The following is a 24,780-nucleotide window of genomic DNA, read 5'->3' as shown; positions in this document are numbered from 1 at the left end:
TGTCCTAAGAAAGGAGAACAATGGGATTTCAATATCTGTGGGCCAACAATGATTAGAGCAGGGGTGTCCAAACTTTGGCCCGCGGGCCAACTGTGGCCCGCGATCCATTGTTAATTGGCCCGCAGCAAGTTTCAAAAATATATTTAGTTTACTTAAATAAACCAGGGGAGGCAATACTTACTTCACCTCGAGTGAGTGGCCCGGCTGTTTGTGTATTTTACCGCATATGGCCCTTGGTGAAAACTGTTGAAAAAAGTTTGGACACCCCTGGCTTAGAGCCTTATAGAAGAGACTGGAATTGTAACATGAGTTTCAATATATATGGTAAATCAGTGGAGATATTCTTGGTGGACAACTGGAGTTCAGAAAAATGAAAATTAGAGCAGAATGAGGGTTGAGAAAGGAAGTGACTCTTAATGTTGATGTTAAAATATTAATGAGATTTTAGTCAGTTGAAAAGAATAGGTGAATGAACTAATCAGAGACAGTTTTGAGGACACAAAGAAAAAACCGAGAGTTGTTAGATGGGCGGGGGTGGGGGGGTTGGGGATAAGGGGAAAAGTGAAGGGATTGGGAGGCGGCTGGTGGCCGCAAGATGGCCTCAGGGTTTTCTGGAAATTAATTTGGGGAACTTATTCAATAATGTTGTAGGAGTTTTGTTGGGTATCCAATGGGCATGCGTCCTATTTGGGAGACCACCTCAGGGATGGTGTGGATGCCTGATCGTGGCGTTGTGCACCAGAGGCTAAACATTAATGAATGCCAACTATAATTTTATGTGTGTGATGTGATGGCTGGGTATGAGGTCGGAGGGATGGTGGGTGGGGAGAGGGGGGTTCACAGTGTGAGGGATGTAGATGGTGGGCGTCTAAGTATTACCTTGTCTTGTACACCTGAAACTAATAAAAAAATAAATAAATAAATAAATAAATAAAAGAAAATAAATGCTGAGAGGTGTACATAGACAGAGATGTAAGAAAGTGCATTTTGATGGTGGGTTCATCAGATTTCAAGAAATGTGGAATGACAAAGACAAAAAGCATTATTGTAGTAGTATTAGGGAATGCTAGAGAGGTCAGCAGAGCCCTGTGGGCTGAACTGCATTGACTGTTTTGCATCATTCAAGCCCTGCCATGATTCACTATCTTTCTCATTTAGACTCACTCCATGAATTTGTAAGCATGCAATTATGGACAATGAAAATGACCCTGAACTCTTAAATGCATTATTCAGTATTAGACAAGCCAAAGAACTCATGCCTATGATCACCTTTTTATAGTCTCTACTCGTCACTTTCATAACTATGTATTATTCCCATTACTCTGAGATCTAGGTAAAGTTTCACCAAGTTAGATTTAAATCTTATATAGTCTTTAACACTCCTAATATGAGGTCTGACAATTAAATTGTTGTAGTGCTCTTGCTACTGTTTTGATATCAGAGGAATTATTCATTATTAATTTGTACCAACTGGACAAGCAATTAATCAAGTTGACTATTTGGAAGTGCTGAAAAGGCTGTGTGAAAAAGTTAGACGACCTGAACTTTTCTCCAACAATTCATGGCTCTTGCATCACGACAATGCACCAGCTTACACAGCACTGTCTGTGAGGGAGTTTTTAGCCAGTAAACAAATAACTGTATTAGAACACCATGCCTACTCACTTGATCTGGCCCCAGTGACTTCTTTGTTTACACGAAGATAAAGGAAATACTGAAAGGAAAACATTTTGATGACATTCAGGACATAAGAGTAAATACGACGACAGCTCTGATGGCCATTCCACAAAAAAAGTTCCAAAATTGCTTTGAAGGGTGGACTAGGTGCTGGAGTTGGTGCATAGCATCCCAAGGGGAGGACTTCAAAAGTGACCATAGTGATATTCAGCAGTGAGGTAGGTAGGTAGCACTTTTTCTATGTTAGTTCTGCCTCAAATTAGAACGCTATTTCCACTCACAGACTGAACTTTCCTTTTTTCATTCATTTATAGCACAGGATTAGCCACAGAACCAAAAAAGGATGTACATGTATAACATTTGTTAAAATCAAAGAAATAAATCAATGTCATGTTTATAGAATTAGCCAAATGATACATGTTTTCTAACAACTCCCGAGTCAATGCCATGTGCAAAACCATTACTGGGTCTAACATCCTGGACTGGAACAAAAATAAAATTATAGAGATTCTTCCCATTTCCCCAGAATCTTTTTTCAGATGGTCTTGGTGAAATAAAATGTAAACCACAAATATGGTAGAAATCATTTTACTTCTGAAACTTTACACAGTTAAGTTTTATCAGATAATATGAACTAGAGCATTATACTTCAACTAAAAATAAATTAAGACATAATTGTTCACATAAGTGAATATTTGGCCAGTTTTAAGTAATGCAAAAATTATAAGCCAGTTGGGAACATGTTGTCTAATAAGTTCACTCTGATGCTCTTTGTATAGCAAGTTTACTGACGAGCAATGGTTGAACGTAACATGATCACTTCAACGAGTGACATGAATGTAGCTTGAGCAGCTAACACATTTTTCCTGTGAATGTGGAAATATGTAGCATACTTTGTATTCTGGGGCTGAGAAAAGGAAAATGATGACTTTGATAACATTTAAAAAATAATTTTCTTTTTCCGTAAGTTGAGGGGAGAGAAATCTATTTTGAATCACAGCGGTCTCTCACTATGCTCCCAGTTGGGTAGGTTGGGGTGAGAATACCCACACAGTAATTCTAATGGAATTATAACCCTTTTTGAAGATTTCACATCATATTTATTTTTCATGGTTCTTATGCTTTTGAAAACATAATTACTTAATATTGTCTGCCCATGGGGCTGTATTATCTAGTGAGAACTATAGCCTTCTTGGAATAAAAACTCATTAGTGATCAAATCAGTGGATAAATGTTTTGTTCATTGAGATTCAGCTCATTTTTCCATGAGTTATATACTTGTATTTCAGCCATTCTCTAGTGTGAGTGAACAGGAGTGAAATAAAGTGCATACAGATAGGAAAAAATAAAAGTTCCTAACTGTCCATCCCGCATTGCGTGCCTTGGGAGGAAAACCATGAAAATATTGCAGTTTTATCCTTGGTTTAAGAAGAACCATTAATTTGGACTATATTCTCTTGGTTCGTGGAATAATTTATGAGTTGAATTATGACCTCGGTTTGTGAGAATTTTACTTTAGAGCTTATTGCTTGGAATAGCTTTGCTCCTTCTATGTCTCTGGTATTGTTTCTATTCCTTCATAGTAAAACTTGTAAACCAGGCTGCGTTATACTTCACACTTGGCTTCAAGGAACTTTGGGACTCAATTTACAACTCAGCCACACAAATACCTTGACTATTATGATCTAACTACCAGCATCATTTTCTGTTGCCATCCACTTGCATCCTTATTGCCACACCCTGAGTCAAACTTATAACATGTTTTCTCTAGAAATATTATGCTGCTATTTGCATGTAAGATTTTATTTATGTTTGCAGTTTTATCAATAAAAGCGTATAGGTTATATGATGTTATAATCTATAAACATCAGATAAATTCATGCTAGGACTTTGCACTTTTTTTTAGTTAACTTCATTTAAAACAGGAAAAAAGAAATCTAACTAATAAAGCCCTTTGGCCTCCTGAGTCTTCTGTTGACTTAACACTCTGAAATCATGTTCTCTTAATATGTGTTTTTATGACTTTAATAGAAGAATTAATGCAAGCAAATGATTCTTTTAGGAATAAGATCAAATCAATCACAATGTGGGGAATTTAACCACAATTCCAGTAATCACCTTGACTCTTTCTGTAATTAGCCAAATCCCAAAATCCCTTAACTAGTTTATACCAAGTTCACTGAGTCCCTGAACAACTTAAATAGTGAAAATCCTGGGAGCTGGTGTCTTCATAGCTTTGAAGACATATTTGCTGTTTCTGTTGGAATCTATTATCCATACCAGATCACAAGCTTTTTAGAATGCTTATTTTGACTCTTTTTTATGGCATGCCAACAACAAGTAAAAGGAAACTAGAAACCATATTTATCTTAACTTATCAAGTATTTATAACTTACTATGTATCTGGTAATATTCTAAGTATTTTACAAAATCTTACTAATTTAATTCTCATAACAATGGTACGAGGAGGTTTCTATCATTATTCACATTTGAGGCAGAGAGAAGTTAGTTACATTGCACAAGTTACATAATCAGTAAGTGGGAAGAGTTAGTATTTAAACCGCAGCTCTCTTGTTGCGAAGTTCATTTCCCATCAACTCAGCTGCTGTCTCTCCAGAATAATGAGTATAACGGGAATGTTCATAGATATAGAAAAGGGGCAAGTTTGATTCTGTATAAGTACTATTAAATACTCGTTGTGGATTATGTTAAGAAGGCTGGATCTCAGCTGCAGGATGGAACATGTGTGAGTCAGAGTTCCCAGCTACTCCCCAACCAGTTTTCCCATCATTAACATCTTATATTAGTATGTTACATTGACACAACCAGTGAACTAATTTTGATACTTTATAATTAACTAAAGCCCATGCTTTATTCAATTTTGTTAGTTTTTTGTTTTTTTTTTAATATTCCAGGATCCCATCCAAGATGCCTCATTACATTTAGAGTCTCCTGAGGATTTTTTTGTCTTGAGTTTCTTAGATTATCTTTGTTTTGATACACTGGGAAGTTTTGAGGAGTACTGGTTAGATATTTTCTAGAATGCCCATCCAGTGCATTTCTCTGATGTTTTTCTCATGATTAGACAAGAGTTATATATTTTTGGGAGGAAGACCACAAAGGTAAATTTATTTTCATCTCATAATATCAAAGGGATGTGCTACAAACAATAACTTATCATTACTGATGTGGAACGTAGTCACATTGCTGAGATAGTGTGTGTGAGATTTATCCACTTATAAATTGACTTTGTTCCCATTTCTGTCCGTCCTTCTGGGAAGGAAGTAACTCTGTGCAGCTGAAACCTAAGGGGTGAAAAGTTATATTCTGCCTCCTTCAACACAGAGTATCTTCATAAGTTATTTGGAATTCTCTTGCACAGGAGTTTTGCCCATCACTTATTTATATAATTATGGACTTATGGATTTTTATTTTATTTTATTTTAATTAACGTCTATTGGTTTGACAATGATTAGTAAAGTCACATAGGTTTCAGGTGTACAATTCTGTAATACATCCTCTATATGTCACATTGTGTGTCCACCACCCAGTCAGTTCTCCTTCCATCACCGTATATCTGATCCCTTTCACCCCCATCTACCACCCCTGCCCCCTTTACCCTCTGGTAACCACTAAACTATTGTCTGTGTCTACGAGTTTTTGTTTCTTCATTTGTTTGTCTGGTTCCTTTGCTGTTTTCAGTTGTATATGTCACATATCAGTGATTTTTATTTTATACTCTGGGTTAAAATGCCAAATTATTTTCTTTTATTGTTCAAATTGTTTGAGCTTTGGCAATTGGGAGCTCTCCGTTTCAGTTGGTTCCTGTATGCTATTGATGTATCCCCGTTATTATATGGTATTTGGGTACTTTCTTACTTTTTGGTACTATAAAGTTATCTTGTATATTTCCTGCCCCAATCCTATGATCAGTCTTTTCTCCAAGGAGCCCTAGTCCTCTTATCAGGGGATGGCTTTAGAAATCAATATTTAGTTTGTAGGTGTAGTCATTAGTCTTGGGTGTCATTGTTTCTAGCCCCCCTCATTTAACAAAGGAAATGTATGTGTTAATACTGACTCAAGTATATACATGTATCTATAAATATTTCTATAGGTAGCTATCTGTAAATATGTTAAACAAAACATAAATCTATTCTGATGTTTCCAACTCTAATTCATTACTATCTGGATCATTCGAAATTCCTTTTCATGCTCATCTGTAAATTCTCATTCCAACAATAAGAAACCTGGTGCTGACCATCTTCCATGCATTTACTTCATTGTTCAATTCCAGTGTTATAATTCTTAAATCTTGCCCCTAAGGAAAACAACTTTGCCAACTAGAGCACACCGTGCTTCTGTGCAGTTCCCTTTGCCTTAAATCTTAAAGGCACTCCACTTATTTCCAAAATGACTTAGCTCAAACCTTTCTAATCCCAACTCCTTTGGTAATATTGTTTCATACATTTGTAATACAGCTAGATTGATTTCTTTTGTATTCATTCTTCTATGTCATGATTTCCCAATGTCTTAAGTGATTTTTTTTTAATTATATTGATTATATTTCACTCTTTGTGCTTAAAGTTCTCTGGGTTGTAATAAAAGGATAGTGTCATTTATTTCCCCATTACAGTACAATTATAATACAGAATATTTTCACCTCTTAAATATTCCCCTGTGCTTCACCTGTTCAACTGTTTCCCTTGCCCTCTGAACCCTTAAGGAGCCACTGATCTGTTTACCATCTTGATAATTTTGTCTTTTACAGATGTTAATATAATTAAAATAATATAATATCTAGCCTTTTCAGACTAGCTTCTTTCACATAACAATACGCATTTAAGATTCATTCATCTATTTTCATGGCTCTCTAGCAATGAAAATAAAGTACTACTTGAATTTTTAGATGAATCATGTTTGTGCTATTTTATATAAAAAGTTATCATCAAACTCAAGGCCACAGAGAGTCTTGCCTATTTTTTCTTTCAGATTTTTTTAATGTTTTCATTTTTCATTTAGATCTATGACCTATTTTGAGTTAATGCCAGTAAAAGGTGTAAACACTATTTCTAGGTTGAATTTTCTGCCTATAAATTTCCAGCTGTTCCAGCATCACTTGTTGAAAAGATCATTCATTCATTCTCCATTGGATTGTGTTGCTCCTTTTTTCATGATCAGCTGACTATATTTATGTGGTCCCATTTCTGGGTTCTTTATTCTATTACATTGGTCTATATGTCTATATTTTCACCAATATCCATGCTATCTGCTTTATGGTAGATTTATAGTACAATTTGGAATTGATTAGGAAGTGATCTCCAACTTTATTCTTCAGGCATGTTTCTTTTTTTTTTTTTTATGATGATGCAGAAATGATATAGAAAAATCCAAACATAAGCACTTTAAAAGTGTCTGCGCACGTTATGTCTGCTGACATCTCAACTTGCTGGTCTAAATTAAATGGCCAATTTCGGGAACAATAGGCAGTACAACATACTCTAACTTTTGATGGAAAACAAACAAACAAACAAACAAAAACTCAATTATATGCAAAGAGATGTTTTCAGATAGGCATGAAAAATTGCTTCCACCAATTAAATCTACTACATTCTAGTCCTTTTTAAGCTTCATTTTTTTCATAACACTTAGTGCTATCTGAAATTATCTTTTTATATTATCTTTCTATATTTCCACTTATAACATAAGCTCCATGAAGGGAATTCTATTTCTTATCATGATACCTCTAGTACACAGAATAGTGGTTGTTCTGTATTAAGAACTAAGTGAACATTTGATGAATGAGAGAATTAGTAAATTTATACTGATAGCATGTAACAACATTCACAAAGCATATTTCTCATGTTGACATAAGTTATTTCAACCATAACTAAGGCTGGCTCTTTTCCTAAACTTCGACAGGGGAAATGACAATTTAAGGACAATTTGGACATAGACAAGGATAGAAAGATAAAAGGGAATTATAAATTAAGAAGACAAATGGCTTCTCACTTATTTCTCCTGGAATTCCCTGTCACCTCTCACACTGTGGACACAACTGCCTTATGGACATTCTTCTAGCCCTTATCATCTGGGATACCTCACTCTTTCAATGATCCATTTATGTTTCCGTAGTTTATTCATTGGCTTCTCATCCTACTCTCTTGTGCACAACTTGTGAATTTTACAGTGTTCCCTGCTGTGATGTTCTCTGTACTTTCTTTGCTGATTACTTTCATACACATAGCTTCTGCTGTGCTCTTTATAACATATTAATTCACTTTCCATCAAATAACCGATCTTTATTTCTGAATCCCAGACATTAATTTCTAAGGAAAGCTGGTTACCTACATCTGAACACAACGCTTGTACCTTAAGTTTCAAGCCCAAGATTATTGTCTCAAATCCACAATTCTTTGTAATGGTCATTATTTTCTCAGCACACCTCCCTCAACTACATGTTCCCTCACTTATACCAACACAACATTGATTACTGAACTCTGTAAATTCCAGCACCTTGATCTCTGTGCCAGATATTTTCTTGTCATTTGCTCTGCTTCCTCAATTAAAACATCTCACATCCAGCATTTCTTAATTTCTTAACTCCAGTCTTAAGATTTATGAGATTAGAAAATAGGGAAAGCTTCCTAATATTTACTAAGAAACAAATTTTTTAACTGTCTTTTAAATTCCTCTGTGGTCTCTTCTTTATACACCTTTACAATCTTCTGTCTATCTCGACTATTTTTTTGAAAGGTAGCAAAAAGGGACTTTCTGGTTAGTGAGTAACGTTATTTTCTTAATCTGGTGATAGTTATACATATGTTAAGTCTGGGTACTGTATCAATCTGCTCATCTATGCAATGAGTGCCCTTTATATGCACATGATCCTTCATTAAACAGTTAAGTAGTGGTTAAAGAGAAGATGATGGAGCTGTGTTAGTTAAAACACTTCTGGTTTCTTATGTTGCTCAGGAAGAGACTAAAACTGTGGTTTACATTTAGCTCTAAGACACCCATGACTTCCAAATATTTTATATTTATCCCTAAATGAAAGGGAAAACATGTAAAAAGTCCAAGTTAATGAAATTTAAAAAGCATCAAACAAAATTCAAAGAAATAAAAACCTAGTTGAAAAAAAAAACAAAATAAAAAACATGATGTGGCAATGAAACTATTGTAAGATATGTGAGTCCTTTGAGAGAAATATTGAACAATATTCAAAGGATATAAACCATGCAATGATATTGAAAGAATATAAAGAAGACTGAAGTAAATATAAAGAGGTCCAAATTCATGAAGAGGAAGATTAAATTTTATAAAGATATGAAATTTTACCCATTAATCTATAAATTCAGGACATTGGAACTAGATAAACTACTTTGGGAAATTGTGTGCCAGTGTCTATTTAAGATGGACATATGCATAATTTATTGCTCTGTAATTCTAGTCCTAAGTGTATATACAGATATAGGTATACCATGTCTCCCTGAAAATAAGACCTAGCTGGAAAATCAGCTCTAATGTGTCTTTTGGAGCAAAAATTAATATAAGACCCACTATTATTATATTATATTATATTACATTATAATATAGTATAGTATATTAAAGACCTGGCCTTATAGTAAGATAAGACCAGGTCTTGTATTAATTTTTGCTCCAAAAAGTGCATTAGAGCTGATTATCCGGCTAGGTCTTATTTTCGGGGAAACATAGTAGATATATACATATGTGTAGATAGATTTCACTCCTAAGTGTGTATTTATAAATATATATAAACATAAATGTGTACATATGCAAACTAAAACTAAAATTGTAAGTATATGCAGAGCAGTATTATTAAGAATTATATTAATAACAAAAACTGTACACAACTCAAAATATCCAGGTAAAATGAAATGCATTAAGAATTTATTAATATAAATTAAATACACAGCCATTAAAATAAATAGATTATGACTACAGAGAAATACATGGAGAAATATCCAAACTATAATGTTGATCAAAATATGGCAGATGGAAAAGAGTAAATACTGAATAACTTCATGTATTATATCATGAAATAGACAAACCAATCTCTTGAATTATATCTCAAGACAGTGGTTATCTTTTATGGCTTAGGAACTGAAAGGAGACATGAAACAGGGAGCCTTCTATGGTGTTTATGTTCTGTTTTTTTTCTTCTGGGTGTTGGTAACATTTTGTGATTATTTTGTGAAAGTCACTGAAGAGTGCACTAATTCATGCAATTTTCTTTTAAAAGTTCCAATTAAATATTATAAAAAATATGTTCAACCCTAGTAGAAACCTAGAAAATGAATCAAAACAATTGGTAAAAGTGATTGGCAAAAGTGGCAAACTATTAGCAAAAATTAAAAAGTTTGATGATATCAAATTCTGGTAAAGATACTAAGGAATAGAAATCACACTCTTAATTGGTATGACCACTCTGGAGACCAAGGTTAATTTTTTTTTTTTTGCACTTTTTTATGCATGTCAAGACAGTGCACAGGGATTCTAACTGCAACAATGTTTAAAATAAGGAAAACTGGAAAGTCACTTATGTATCTTTCAGTAGAAAACCAGTAAATTTGCAAATTTTGTTTTTTTTACATAATGAAATTATATACAGAAATCAAAACTAAAGAAACATATACACATACACACACCAACACTAAAAAAATATCTCAAATAGGTAATATTGAGAAAAAATTAGTTGCAGAATATGTATAGCATGTTAACATTTAACTATATATTAAAAGACATATCTTAGGATTCAAATCTCTTACAGTCTGGGCACAGAAAATCAGTACATGTTAGAAAAAAAGGAAATGACTCAGAGCTGAGCCTCAAGGCCAGTACTGCACTGAAAGAAAATCATATGGGAGATGACCTAGTTGAGACGGACTTCATTCATAAAGCCGACTTCAGCCAGATTTGAAGAATTAGATTTAGCCTGGAAAAAGGTGTGAATAGGTTGGATAAAGGAAAACTATCCCTTAACTTGATCATCCTTAACATGGAGTTTTTCCCTTTTTCCCCCACTGGCACCTCTCTTCTCCCAGTTTCCCCTCTTTCCTGTTCTCAGCATTTCCACTGAATGACTTATGTGCACATCTTAAACATTCTGATGCTTCAGAGTAAAACGGAGATGCTTCCAGAACCTGCTTCATAAGTCTCATGCAAAAAGTAGATGTCATAAATGCAAAGCACTGAGGACTCCGTAAACGTGTAGCTCTCATTACTAATGAACAGGATCATACCCTTAACTTTGGACCTTTCATGCCTTTTGCGTAGAGTGAGTGTTAGAGTCCCAGAAAGCTCCTGTAAGCTCTACGTGGGGCTCATAAACTTCAGTCATAAAGCCCGGAAGAAATGCTCTGCTCATTTCAAAATGGGCAAAAACTACAGTTTAATAAAATAGCTGCTCACCTTTCTGTATCATGTATATGATGCTTTTATGCATCTTACTTGTATGCCTTCTATGAGTGTTGTACCTGCACCTTAAATATCTTAAATAAATCGGGACATTATGAAAATATTTTCATATTCCACTTCATAACATGTATCTGAAGAATCAAGTTTTTGTTGACTTTCCTGATGTCAGCAATTATAACCTTTAGGTTAAAGGATCCGCCTTGAGTTTCTTCCATATTCTGTTATTTCTTGGACAATACCTTAGGAATGATAGTTTGCCTAAGCTACAAGAAGAGTAAAAACATCTTTATTATGGAAATCTTGCTTACTCAGAGGTCATCTAAGCTATCAGTCTTTATTGCATTTTTCTGGAATTTGATGCTTTTCAAAAAATTCTATCACGTTTAACTCTCATAACAACTTTCAGGAAAGTTATACATCAGTGTAATCATTTTATAGCTGTAAACAAATCTGACAAGAGGCACTGGAGAAAAAAAAGGAGACTTTATTCCGATATAGTTGGCAGCAGCTTCTGGTAGAAATTGAAAGTATACTCCGCAAAGACAAAGGATAGGCCGTTTTTTTTCATAGAAAACTTCCCACCCATAGTTCCCATATAAGTCTGTTTCATCCAAATGCGGTTTCCAAATTGTACAGTCTGAGTTGGTCAGTATAAATGCAAATAAAAAACACTGTGTATCGTTCTGATTGGTCGGGTGATAGCATGGCAATGAGGACAGGGAACTTCCTACAGTGGTTGCCTCAGTGTAAACAGGCAGGGCATAGTGTGGGAAACAGAGTTCAACTGTGGTTCTTCCCCGCATACAGAACACTGAGGAGACCCAGTCAGTAAGCAGACACTAGATGCTGATTTTGAATTTAGTCCCAATGAACCATAAGGAGTCCAAGTCCATCTCTATAGATAAATTTCTTCTTGGAGTTTGTATTAGTTATTTTCTTCTTGGGGTCCACATAGCTAATGAGCATAAAACACAGAGAAGTGAGGTAACTTCCATAGACTCATAGGACCCGAGAGTTACAAAAATGATAACTCTTTCTGCAACAGCCATTACCTAACAGAACAGCTAGAAACACTTGTATTATTGAATACATAAATAAAACAGGAATTAATAAATGAATAGCAAAACACATATGATTACTCCTGATTAAATCTGGAAAGGATCAAACAGATCTTATACAAATATAGAGCGATAATGTTAAATGACTTTGCAGTGTTCGTACAACTCTTTTAATAATAGAGATAACGTGAGGTTAAAGTTTTCTGATCCCTATAGCTCATGCTTATTCCATGGCCAATGGCTGATCCTTGTGGGGACTTTGTACCTTCACGTAAGGAGTTAAAGGAATAAATACTTTCTTGTGCTGACTTCCATTTGGTAGAAAGCTAGGAGCTAGGATCATGGATGACTTACTTTATCCCCAGACAAATTGCATTTTTCTGCTGTGACTCAAAAAATAAATAAGCTATTATCTCCCCTAAACTAAAATACACCATGCTAAGATTTCTTTTTTAACTCCCACAATGGTTCTTGAAGTATTTTTCACATAATATCTTATAAGACATGTATGTCTGTAGCCCAAGAGAATTTAGTGTGAGTTTAAAATTTGCTCATAATATTTACTATACATGATAATAGCTTATAAGATAAACATGTTCTGCAGCACAACAGCACAGTTTTGTTCTATTCTGCATTGAAATTCTGCTCATAATATTTAAAATACAGAATGACATGAAAATTATTGATAAGCATCTGATTTAAAACAATATTAATACATTTACTTTTAATCTACTAAGTGCCTTCTCTCTTCCAGTTACTGTTGAAAGTAGAGAAAACATGCCACAAGAAAGTACTTGTCCTCAAATAAGTTACATCCTGAGGGAGGAAGTTGTACAAAAAAAACCATAAATGAATATTGTTGATAATGCGGAATAGTGGTGCGTTCTGTAAGACACCAACTAAGGAAGTATGATAGTTGATGTCTTATAGACTGGACAGCAGCATGTAAGAGTGATCAGGTATGTTTCATCAAGAAGATGACATTTCAAATGAGAACTAAATACTTAGTGGGAAACAGCTATGTGAAATTACTCTAAGGAAAGTATCCTAGGCAGTGGCTCAGAGGCCCTGAGGTGGAAATGAGATATCTGTATTTGAGAAACAGAAAGAAAAAGAAAACAAAAGGATAATGTGGTCTGGATATGCTGGGTAAGTAAAAGGTAATATTAGAGAAGTAATTGGGGGTCTGATTATCTAGATCATGTATCAAGAGCTTGCATTTTATTTTAATATTAATTGCAAAGCAGGCTCGAAGGATTTGTTGATTGGATATGGGAAGATGGAGGCGGGCCAAAAGGTAAGACTGCCTTTGGAAAGAGTTGTAAATTATATTGCATAAAATTTATAGCGTATGTATATGTTCAAGTGAAATTTGGTTCTAGTGAACTTCAAGGTGAACAGTGACCTGTTACAGCAAGCAGTGCAAAATGGTTATGTATTTATGCTACGTAGTATAATAGAAGTTCAGACCCTGCTGTTGGGTCTGGGTAAGCCATGGCAGAGTAGTACATGCTGGCTCTTTTCAGCATCTGAGTGCTGTGATACCTTAGTTGTTAATTTTTATTCTTATTAAGAGAGATCAAATAAAGCAAACTATACCTTAAGTGTGTTATTTATGTAACTTTTTGATACGTGATGTGGTAAGTAGACTCAAGATCTGAATAAAGAGAATTTGTGGTCTTTGGACAACAAGACAATCAGCCTTGTGACTCTCGGCCTGCTCTGAGCATTGAATGGCCCTGCATTGCAAAGCCACATAAGCTTTGAATCTAGTCCAAGACATGCCTGACCTTATCACATTGACTATCCCCATTATCCCATATCAATATGCAAAAGAGAGATCATGTTTAAATTGCTCAGCGCCAGCTGGCTGGTTTCACTCCTAACACAGCAATCTGAGACTTTCGGGCTGGTTGTGAGGAAGGGAGGGGCCAGCCAAAACGATGCCCAGAGAAGCAGTAATTCAGTATACTTCATTTTATGTTTGTTTGCCAGTGGAATAACTTATACTTTTCTTTCACTGCTATAAAGGGAAAGAATACATATTTCATGTGTGTTAAATCATTCATTGAGAAAACAATATGGTTAGTCACATGCACCAGAATCTGAGGTAGGTGCTGATTATACAATGTTGAACAATAGAGGCAAATTGTGTAAGTTTGTTGTTACATTTTTATAAGTTAAAACACATTAGTGTTTATAAAGGAAGCAAACACAAAATTATTAATTTAAAAAAATAATCAATTTCTAGGTGCTATTAATTTCTGTTTAGCATTCTCGCTACCACATTTCACTACTTGTCCATTCACCTTTTTTAGGTGCTTACCCTAGACAACTTGAGAAGACAAAATCTGTGAGAAGTAAGAGCATGTCTGTCCAATTTCTAATGCATGCCTAGTGCTGATAGTAACTGCTTCTGATACTCCTGCTCTTAGAGATACTTTTCCCCCCATTTCTCAAATATGATTAGAAAACATAGTACCAGGGACTGGGAATGTCCTACTCATATGTCATGGTTTCAACCCTTAAGAATCTGACCATTTAAATGGGGGATTTATAAAAAAGGATATAATTAAGGGTGTTTTCAGAAGTCTATCCCTGGTACATATTAAGCAGGGCTATAATTGGTTTGGTATGTTATTTTATCAAGCAGAGAAAATAGCCGTATGGCTTCACTGATGGAGCAGATGCAGTGATGGGGCATATCTTTGTCCTAACTTGTGCAGAGGACTTGGTCCGGGGAACTAAGACCCTCCTTCTTGTCTCTTATTCCATTGCCACAACTCCTCTCCATAATGGATGTTAACAAGCCATCCAAATTGCTACCAAACTCATGAGTTTTCCCTTATCACTTTTTGTTCCTCAATATTTTGGTGTCTATAATTTCATTTTCATTTGAGCTCAGATTTATATTTTTGGTTTTATTTTATCAGCATTTTTAAGTATTTGTAACAGTGGGAGCTGGACAGGAGAAAAGAGCCAAGGGATTTTCTGCATGAGCTCATTTTCACTCATCGCTTCCTAAATCAGAACTTACCCATGTAAAACCTTCGCGTAATGTTTTTTCACATGTATAAAATCCTAATCCTCATGCCAGATTTACAGCAGGTGATAGGAAGGCTCCTTTTTTGTCTGTTTCAGAAAATAAAAGTACTATGTCTAAGAACCTTAAAAACACAGTCTTGATTTCATCGTAGGCAAGAAAAATGTGCAAAATGTGAAGACAAATCATCCTAGGCCACTTCCTTGTTATCGTCATACATATTGAACAATGAAGTAAGGTCTGCACAGAACATTTCTTTCTCTCTAGGAATAGAAGACTGCCATACCGCCAAGGTCAGCCAAGGCCTACCATCCAAATACAGTTTCTGCCACCACAGCCACTCCTTTGGCAGGTAACTGTCAACTGATACCAAGCTACTAGGACATCACTTAGCAACTGTGAGAAAGGGAGAAATGATTGGTATGGACAGTACAATAAAGATGCTGAACTCAGTCTTTACTTCAAAAAGATGCCAGGACTTCAGGTTTCTGTCCCATGATATAAAGAGCTTGGAAGTCTTGTCTCCCACCTTCACAACAACGAAAAAGATGAACAGACTAAAACTTTTTTTTTTAGATCCATCAAAGTGTTGAGGTCACAGGACAAACTTCCATCCTGAAACCTGGTGAGCTAGCATATACAGAGAAAACAAATTAGTTTCCTGAAACAGAAACTTCTGTAGCCAGCAACTGATAGGAGCCCTTCCACAGTAACTTGGAACTGCTGGAGGCTGAGTGTGTATTAGCCTGAGAGTTAGAACCTCCTCGGATGGTGGGCAGGGTAAGGGAATCCCCACACTTTCAGGTGTTTATCTCCAGGAATTGCCTCTGCCCCCTCCCCAAGTTCTAAAATATGTAAAAAGTTATAAGCTTTCTTGGAAGAATTAAGACTTCTTAGATGTCTCAAAATAATTAAGAATTAAGACGTCTTCTAAGGGAAGATGTATTTGCTTATCCATGGTCATGTACATCTCTTACCTTAATGATTTTCACTTTTCATGAATGAACAATTTTCACAGTCTTAGATCAGGTCTTGATCATCAGTATCTTGGCCTAATGCCATAGCCTCTGATTTCTACTTCTTTCTCCTGATCTCTTGCCTCCACGGCTGGCTACTACTGTCTAAATCACCAGTCTGTAGTACACCATTCCTCAATCCAGAAACGACCATCATCCTCAGCAACTATCACATCAAGCCTCTATATGGCTCATTACGATCTGGCCCCAGTCCACCATTCTAGCTTGTAATTTCCTTCTTTTAGTCCCACTTAACCCAAAAGGGTAACACCCAATTCACACCTAAATGCAAGTTAATGACTTCCATGCTTAGGGACCTGTATTCATTTTGTTCTTGGAGTGTCCAAAACAGAGTAAATTAATTCCTACATGACATCTGCTTGCAGAGCAAGTTCATTATAAATCCGTTTTCGTAGAGAATGCTCCTCCTCAATTACCAGATTTAATTGTCCAGGAACTATTACTGTGCCATCTTGATAGCCTGAGGGAGATTCTCTGTGAGTTTTACATTATGCAGTCAGCATTTCTTTTTAATATGAACTCAACTTGATGGGTTTAAAATTGAACTCCTATTGCATGAATATTTCTTATTGTGTTTGCTTGTTTCCCAAATCTCTTTAAAAATGTTGTCTAGCTAAATGTCTAGGTATTTCACTGAGTAGCACAGAAAATATGTTTTTATCCTTTTCTTAAAATCCAGTAATAGATAAATATTAATTTAAGTAATTATTTGCTAGAACCTCAAAATGCAGAAGGTACTCTTCCAATCACTTTTCATGAATGAACTCATTTAATACACTTAATAATATGTTCTATTATTATCCTTATTTTACAAATGAGAATACTAAAACACAAAGAATAAGTATCTTGCCGAATACTATAAAACCAAATATTGAAGCTTGGGTTTCAATTCAGACTATCTGGTTCCAAATAATCCTCAAACATGCCTTCCTTGTCTATGTTAGGAAGGAAAGGAAATATTTTTTTTAAGAGAGAGAGAAATAGTTGTTCTTATGTTCTCTTTTTTTTTTAAAGGACCGAACTGAATTCTGGATTAAATTATATACAGTTTTTGGACTTTAAAATTATGGTACATAAATAATATGTCATAAATTGGCAGGTACTTTTAGCTAGAAATTGCTACAGTTGTTACATAACAATTTCCTCACTCCTTCAAATGTGACACAGTGAAGTTTTATCAGAATATGTGTGTATTCCTTCCAGTATCTTGCACAGTGCTCACTAAGAACTTTCAATAAATGTTTGTTAATACAAATATAATTTTTAAAAATATGTAAAGCTATAAAGCTTTGTCTTCACATACTTATCCAGAATCAATGGGGGGAAATTACTATTTAGTAATGTTTCATTATAATCACTATGTTAATTTAATTTAATTTACTTAAAAGGAGTATGTCATAATTCCAAATGGTTAGTACCCCCCTTCCTTACCCACTTTTTCTTATTCCAATGTGAATCAAATAGAGCCCTGAGACAGTCACATTAAGTGTCATTTAATTAGACCTTCACCACAAAAAAAAACTTTGTGACTTTTGTGATTTTTTTGTAAATGCCGTTAATAATTAAATTCATAGTGAATGAGACCAATTTTACTTGAACTATCTCTTTGTGCCTAATAATTACCAGCCCTCCTGATGTGTGGTATCACACATTCTCAAATCTTAGATCCCTAAGTTTTGAAAAGCAAATTGAAATCTACTTTTTTAAGAATTTAATTATACTTCTGTGTACTCTGGTAGTACCTTTCATCCAAAGACTTCACAAAGACACAAAAGTGTTAATTAAAACTTTGTGGGATTTTATTTCTTTTTAGATATATGTGGAAAGGGATCACAATATTACTAGACATTAGAATCACCCAAATGATTTTAAAGAAAACCTTATTTTATTTTTCTTAACTTTAATATATATACGAGAAACTCATCATTAACCAAATGCTATGCATTTTTTTAAAAATGTCAACATATGGGATTTTAATATTTAAAAATTAATGCAAATGAAGAACTATATCTTCATGGAGTAGAAAAAAAAAACATTTCTCTAGTAAATACTTTGGTCAAAGTTAATACAGCTTTCTTTTTTTTTGTCAGTCATTCCTACTATGAACTTCCTTTTTTCCCACCTTTGAAACTAATTCAAAGCAACTCTTCTCAGCTCCCTCCTAAAACCCAATAAAAGCCAGCTTTCCTTTTGACTCTTTAGACTTGCCTATGGTTTGTCGTAGCTTGCTTGTCCAGAATTGCAGTTCATTGCTATTGCCAAATATACTCATTTTCCTAGTACAATAAGTGACTATTTTATGTTTTAGAGGTGGATACTCCCTTATAAAGAAGCTTAGATGTCATTGATTACCTTTATTTTATAGAAAACTATGTGCTGAAGTATTGAAAAAGTAGATACAATGACAGCAACATAATGTGAAATTTGTATGCTATGTATTCTAGAACAGAACACAGAAAGGCACAAACACATCATTTTTCCTGATAATTTGCATTTGGCAAACACCCTATTATGGGTTCTGATTTGATCAGTTTATGGGATACTTTATTTAAATGAAACTTTTAGAACGCTTAGTATGGATTCTCAGGCTGATTTTAAATGTTTGGCTTTGGGCCTCTTCAGCAAATAATACAAGTGAAACCCTGAGACATTCTACTGAGGAAACATTTAAATGTATAGCTTTGACTTTGAGTCCTAGAATGCATTCATAGTTCAGGGAATGAGTCTCTGAAATGTTACTAAATTACTGGAAGGAATATATTACAATCTCCTCTGGCCTACACCTCCCCAGAAAAATGCAGCAATCTGTATTCAGATAAACTAGGTTCAAATAAGAGTTGCTAAAATGCAGTGTCTAGCAGGTGCCGACATTTAATGCTCATTTTTTTCATTTGTAAGAAAAACCCTACAGTGAACATTTTCTTGTCCCCCATTTGATACAGGAATGAAAAAAGACTGAGGAGCTGCCCAGTTTGGCTGGGATCCCATTGCTTTTAGTTGCTAAGCCAGGGGTCAGAATACACATTTTTTTTTCTGACTCCAAAGCTCATTCTCTTTCCCCAAGGTCAGTGGTATCTCATTCTGGTATTAATGTATCAGAGGCAATAAAAATTATTTTCAGAAATAGCCATCTCATTTCCAGAAGACTATGCTAATTTTTTTCTGATTGCAAGTCATTCTTTAATCAATAAACAGTATCTTTCAGAACTTTTTAAAAATAACTTTTTATCTTTGTTTCTCATACTGTGGAGAAAGTGTAAGAGTAGAGAAGGGGTAAATAATTGTTTCTCATTCTTTGAATGCATAATGTCTTTCCCCCCAGCTTTACTGAGACATAATTGACAAGTAAAATTGTAAGATATTTTAAGTGTACAGTGGAATGATTTGATACATGTATACAATGTAGAAAAGTCCCCATCATCTAGTTAATTAACATACCTATAACCTCACATATTTATCTTTTTTGGTGAGGACATTTAAGTTCTACTCTCTTAGCAAATTTCAGTTGTATAATAATGTTACCAACTATAGCAGTAACCATGTTTTACATATGATTTTAATTTAAAGGATGAGATAACTTTAGTGCTCTTATAAAAGTTAAGTTAGGCATGTCGGTTGCTTAATGGGTAGCATTAATTGAAGAAGGGAAGCTATAGTGTCATTTCTTCACACCTGCCTGGTCTCTGTGCACCAGCATCACTGATTCAGACCTCTTAGTCCTCTGCGTGGTTAGCAAGGACCTTCATCTCAGCATGAAAAAAATTAAAAATAAATTTTAAAATGAAACCGACAAAGGCACCGTGTAGTATAGACACGTTTCTTCCTTCTCATCCTCCATCAAAAGCTAGATTAATTTCTTTCCATGCACAGTGTTTGTAGGGGAAAATACAATTGATGAACAAATACAGGCATGTTAATTAAATGAAAAGTGTATGTTTATGTTGATTTAAGTTAAATTAGTAAATATTTTCAAATGGACCATCTATCTTGGTTAGGCTGCTGTATCACTCTGTGAGCTGGATTAGGTTTCCCTCTTGTGGCTTCCCAGTGTAAACTTCTACTACAGCACTTAAATAATTTTTCTCATTTTAGAGCTTACTAGTGTGATTACCTTTTTCAATAGGCATCTTTGGTGACAAGCAAAAGCACTGATTCTGGACTAGTTAAATCAAAGGAGTTTATTGACAGAACATCAGGATTTTACAGTTATCAAGGAGAGGAAGGGAGAAACAAGCCTGGGTATGGATTAGAACAAAGGCTGTTCCAGAAGCCTAGGAATCAAGAATAGAGGTCTTACAGCTGGAAAATCTCGGTAGCTCTCCCTCTTGGAATGAATATATGCAGCAGTTTGCACGTAGATGCTCCATACTCTGTTCAGTATTGATATTCCAGGGAGGGAGTGTCCAATTGACTTACCTTGGTTTGCATGCCTGTACGTTGGGTGTGGCAGAGTATGTATTGTGCCAAATATACATGGGACGTGTAGTGCTTATCTCATGAAAAAGCAGTAAGCCTCGGAAAGGTATCAGTGACTGTTAGGAAAGAAGAAGGAAAATAAGAGTAATTATTAACTGATTTATATGTTCTTTAAATTGAGCTATTTTTTTTTTTAATTTCTAGTATCTTAGCATAATGTTGTCACATAGTGGCTGCTAAATAAATGTCGGCTTATTTACTCTCGGTGTAGTAAATTAAATGACCACATGTAGATCCTAGTCTACTAGCCATAAAAAAACATTTATTCTCTTTTCATTCAGAATTTGTTCTTCATTCCCCTCTCTATTCTAATGAATGATGAAAAAGAAAAAAACAACAATTATACAAACATTTATTAGGGGCATAATATGTGCACGTTACTGCAGATGCAATGGGGAATAAAGCAAGATGTCTTCCTGGCAGGAGTTAAAAGCCTAGCCTGAAAGATATAAAAAAAAAAAAAAGTCTGAAATCAATTAACATCATTTAGAGTAGAGGCTTGTTACATATAGACTGACGCACATCACAATATTAACTCTAATAATAAAAACTCTAATTCTGTTTTTTGATGATTTTTAGTTGATAGACTATGATTCAGAAACTTAAAATATAAGTATATAACCCACAAAACAACATAAAAAACATTCATATGTATGAAAAATAGGATACAAAATAGTATAGGCACTGTAATTTTGACTGTTAAATATGCACATATAAGAATATGGACAAGGAAGTTGAGAACCCAGAGAAATAAAAATAACTAATGCTAAAATAATAGATGCGTTTTATTTTTCATTTATTTTAATGGAGTTATGATATTATTATACAATAAATGTAATTTATAAAACTAAGTGGAGCTATTTATTCAGTTTTGTGATTATTTAACAACAAAACAAGTTAAAATGACTCTTTTGCCTGTCAATACAATTTAACTCCATCACTTAGCTTACTCATAGCTAGAGTTTTGTTGTGAGAGTCAGGAGAGATTGGCGTTGCAGCGCTAGTGTTTGCTTATGCTTCTTTGGCTCTATGTAGCTTGGTACTCATACCTACAGTTTTTTAGCCATAGGAACAAAAGTGTTGAATATTAAATAAACTTTCGGTAGAGTAAATGCTTCCCCTGACCGTTTCTCAGTGCTCCATTTTTTTACTTCTCTCAGTCTTTTCTGGGAGTTGCAGGAGCTTTAAGCTCTGTTTATTTAAACGACACTCACACCGTTTCCTTTTCTCACTATTCCAATTGCATTTTCCAAACTATGTAGGTTCTAATCATTTTTCTCCAAACAAGAGAAGTGTATAGGAGTCCTCCCCTTACCTGTGGTTTCACTTTCTGCGGTGTCAATCACCTATGGTCAACGTTGGTTCGCAAATATTATGTGGAAACTTCCAGAAATAAACAATAAATTGTGCAGTTCTGAGTAGTGTGATGAGATATCAAGCCATCCCACTTTGTCCCACTCAGGAGGTGGACCATCCCTTTGTCCAGCGTCTCCACACTGTGTACACTCCCTGACCTTAGTCACTTAGTAGCCATCTCAGTTATCAGATTGATTGTTGTGGTATCACAGTCCTTATGTTCAGGTAGCCCTTATTTTACTTAATAATAGCCACAATGCACAATAGTAATGTTGGCAATTCAGATGTGACAAAGAGAAGCCATGAAATGCCTCCTTTAAGTGAAAAGGTGAAAGTTCTTGACTTAAACCGAGAAAAAACATTGTATGCTGAAGTTGCTAAGACCTACAGTAAGAATCTTTTATCTGTATAATTGTGAAAAAGGAAAAGTAATCTTTGTTAGTTTTGTTCTTGCACCTAAACAGCAAAGTTATGGCCCCAGAGCGCGATAAGGGCTTAGGTAAAACTGAAATGGCGTTAATGTTTGTGCGTGGAAGACATGAACAGAAACGTGTTCTGGTGGTAACATGCTGTGCCATAAAGCATTGAGTCTATAAAGCAGAGGTGTGAAAATGTTTTTCGATGTTTTTTTACCAAGGGCCATATGTGGTAAAATACACAAACAGCTGGGCCACTCACTCGAGGTGAAGTAGTATTGCCTCACCTGGTTTATTTAAGTAAACTAAATATATTTTTGGAATTTGCTGCAGGCCAATTAACAATGGATTGCGGACCGCAGTTGGCCCACGGGCTGCAGGTTTGACACCCCTGCTATAAAGACTTCAGCAACAAATCCCCTGAAATAAGTGACCACATTCACGTAACTTTTATTACAGTGTATAGTTATAATTGCTGTCTTTTATTACTGTTGTTGATCTCTACTGTGGTTCATTTATAAAATAAATTATATCATAGGTGTGTATGTATAGAGAAAAATACATAATAAATATAGATAGCGTTTGGTAACACCCAGGGTTCCAGGGAACTTGGAACATACCCCCTACTGACAATGGGGCACTACTATATTTTGTCACATAATGCCCTTTGATATCTTCACCTAATCTTACGTAGCCCTTTAACTGGATTTGTCCACCCTGTTTTTTCTATTCCTAATCTTCATACTGACTCCACCTAGAGATGTCATACTCCTCTATTAGAAATGTTGAAGTGGCTCCCCATGAATTATTCAATTAAATACACACTCATCAGCTAGATATCGGAAGCTGCTTCCTTCCTCTGAAGCATTATCTTCCTTTCTACACTTCTCTTACTCTATAACCATTGCTGACATGCTGTTTCTTCACTGCAATTCTTACCTCCAAGTCTTGTTCGTGTCGTTTCATGTTGTAATGCCCTCCTCATGGGGGTCATAATTTGTTAAACTTCTTTCTTTCCTTCAAAGCCCATCTCAAAAAAAGATCCCTTCCGACGTACGTTTTCTTATTATCTGAAATAGATTTGCCCTCAATCCTTTTGATGAAAACACAACTTTCAATACCAAAAACCGAACTTGTTTCCTTTTATACAATATTTATTTTGCTTTGTAGTGAAGTCATTTATGTAAGTAACAATCTGGTTTCACAGTCTCTCTGAGAACAAAGACTACTATTTGTCATCTCATTTCCACCATTAGCATCTATCTCAGTGTGGTGGCCTGTGTGTCGACTTAAAGCCCAACTCCAAAACTTGATTTCCAGCTTAACCAACTGAAATATTTTTCCTAGTTTAGAAGGACTATGCGGAGTGGATAACAGAAAACATAAACATGCAGAAGGAGAACAAAAGCAGACAGAATGAGAAAACAGGGAAAAGCAGTATACCTGTTATGGTCCCACAACTAAGTGAAACTTGGATAAGTATAAAGAAAGTGGGATACTTGATTTTTATTTATGTATTTACTACTCAAGGCAAAGCACATCATGTTAGGTACTATTTTAGTGAAATGGGTGTATTATTATTATTATTATTATTATTATTATTATTATTATTATTATTATTTTAGGGTCATAAGATGCCCTGTCTGCCTATATGTTATCCCTCCAATCCTGAGGTCTCTAAACATTTGTTTTATTTTTTCCACCTGTCAGTTCTCTTTTAATGGCATCTTACATTGTATTCAAAAATTACAGTTGTATTTTGTTGAAATGGGTCTTCACGATCTTGTCCAGTCATAAGTCCTCTAACTAGAATTTTAACTACCTCTGAAGGTTTTCTGTTTTGCTTTAGATTGTGAGAAATTTGAGAACAACGGCTATATAAATGATTGTATTCCCTTCAGCACCTACCAAAATACTTGTCATAGCAAATGTACAACTTTATCAAATAGAATTATATATTAAAGCTAGAGGGAATGTAGATCTCAAAAAATTAATAATTTGAGTACAAATTTGAGAAAAGAGGGAGTGCAAACTGCCTAGTCCCCTGGTCAGTTAACAGAGAATCATACACTGAGACCCCCACATAAACTTCCCCAGTCTAAAACTATTCTTATGACAACTGGCCTCAGCTTTATTATTTTGATTAAGAATCTTAGTTTCCTTTTGTAACCACTTTTTTTCTTCCTATTTAATTCCAATATCAGAACATTTCTAAATAGTTAAATAACACTGAAGTGCCACTTTGTAATAAAATGCAACAAACAGTGTTCATAGCACAGATA

Source organism: Rhinolophus hipposideros, assembly GCF_964194185.1.
Source record: "Rhinolophus hipposideros genome assembly, chromosome: 10".
Lineage (NCBI taxonomy): Eukaryota > Metazoa > Chordata > Mammalia > Chiroptera > Rhinolophidae > Rhinolophus > Rhinolophus hipposideros.
This window is presented reverse-complemented; position numbering follows the sequence as displayed.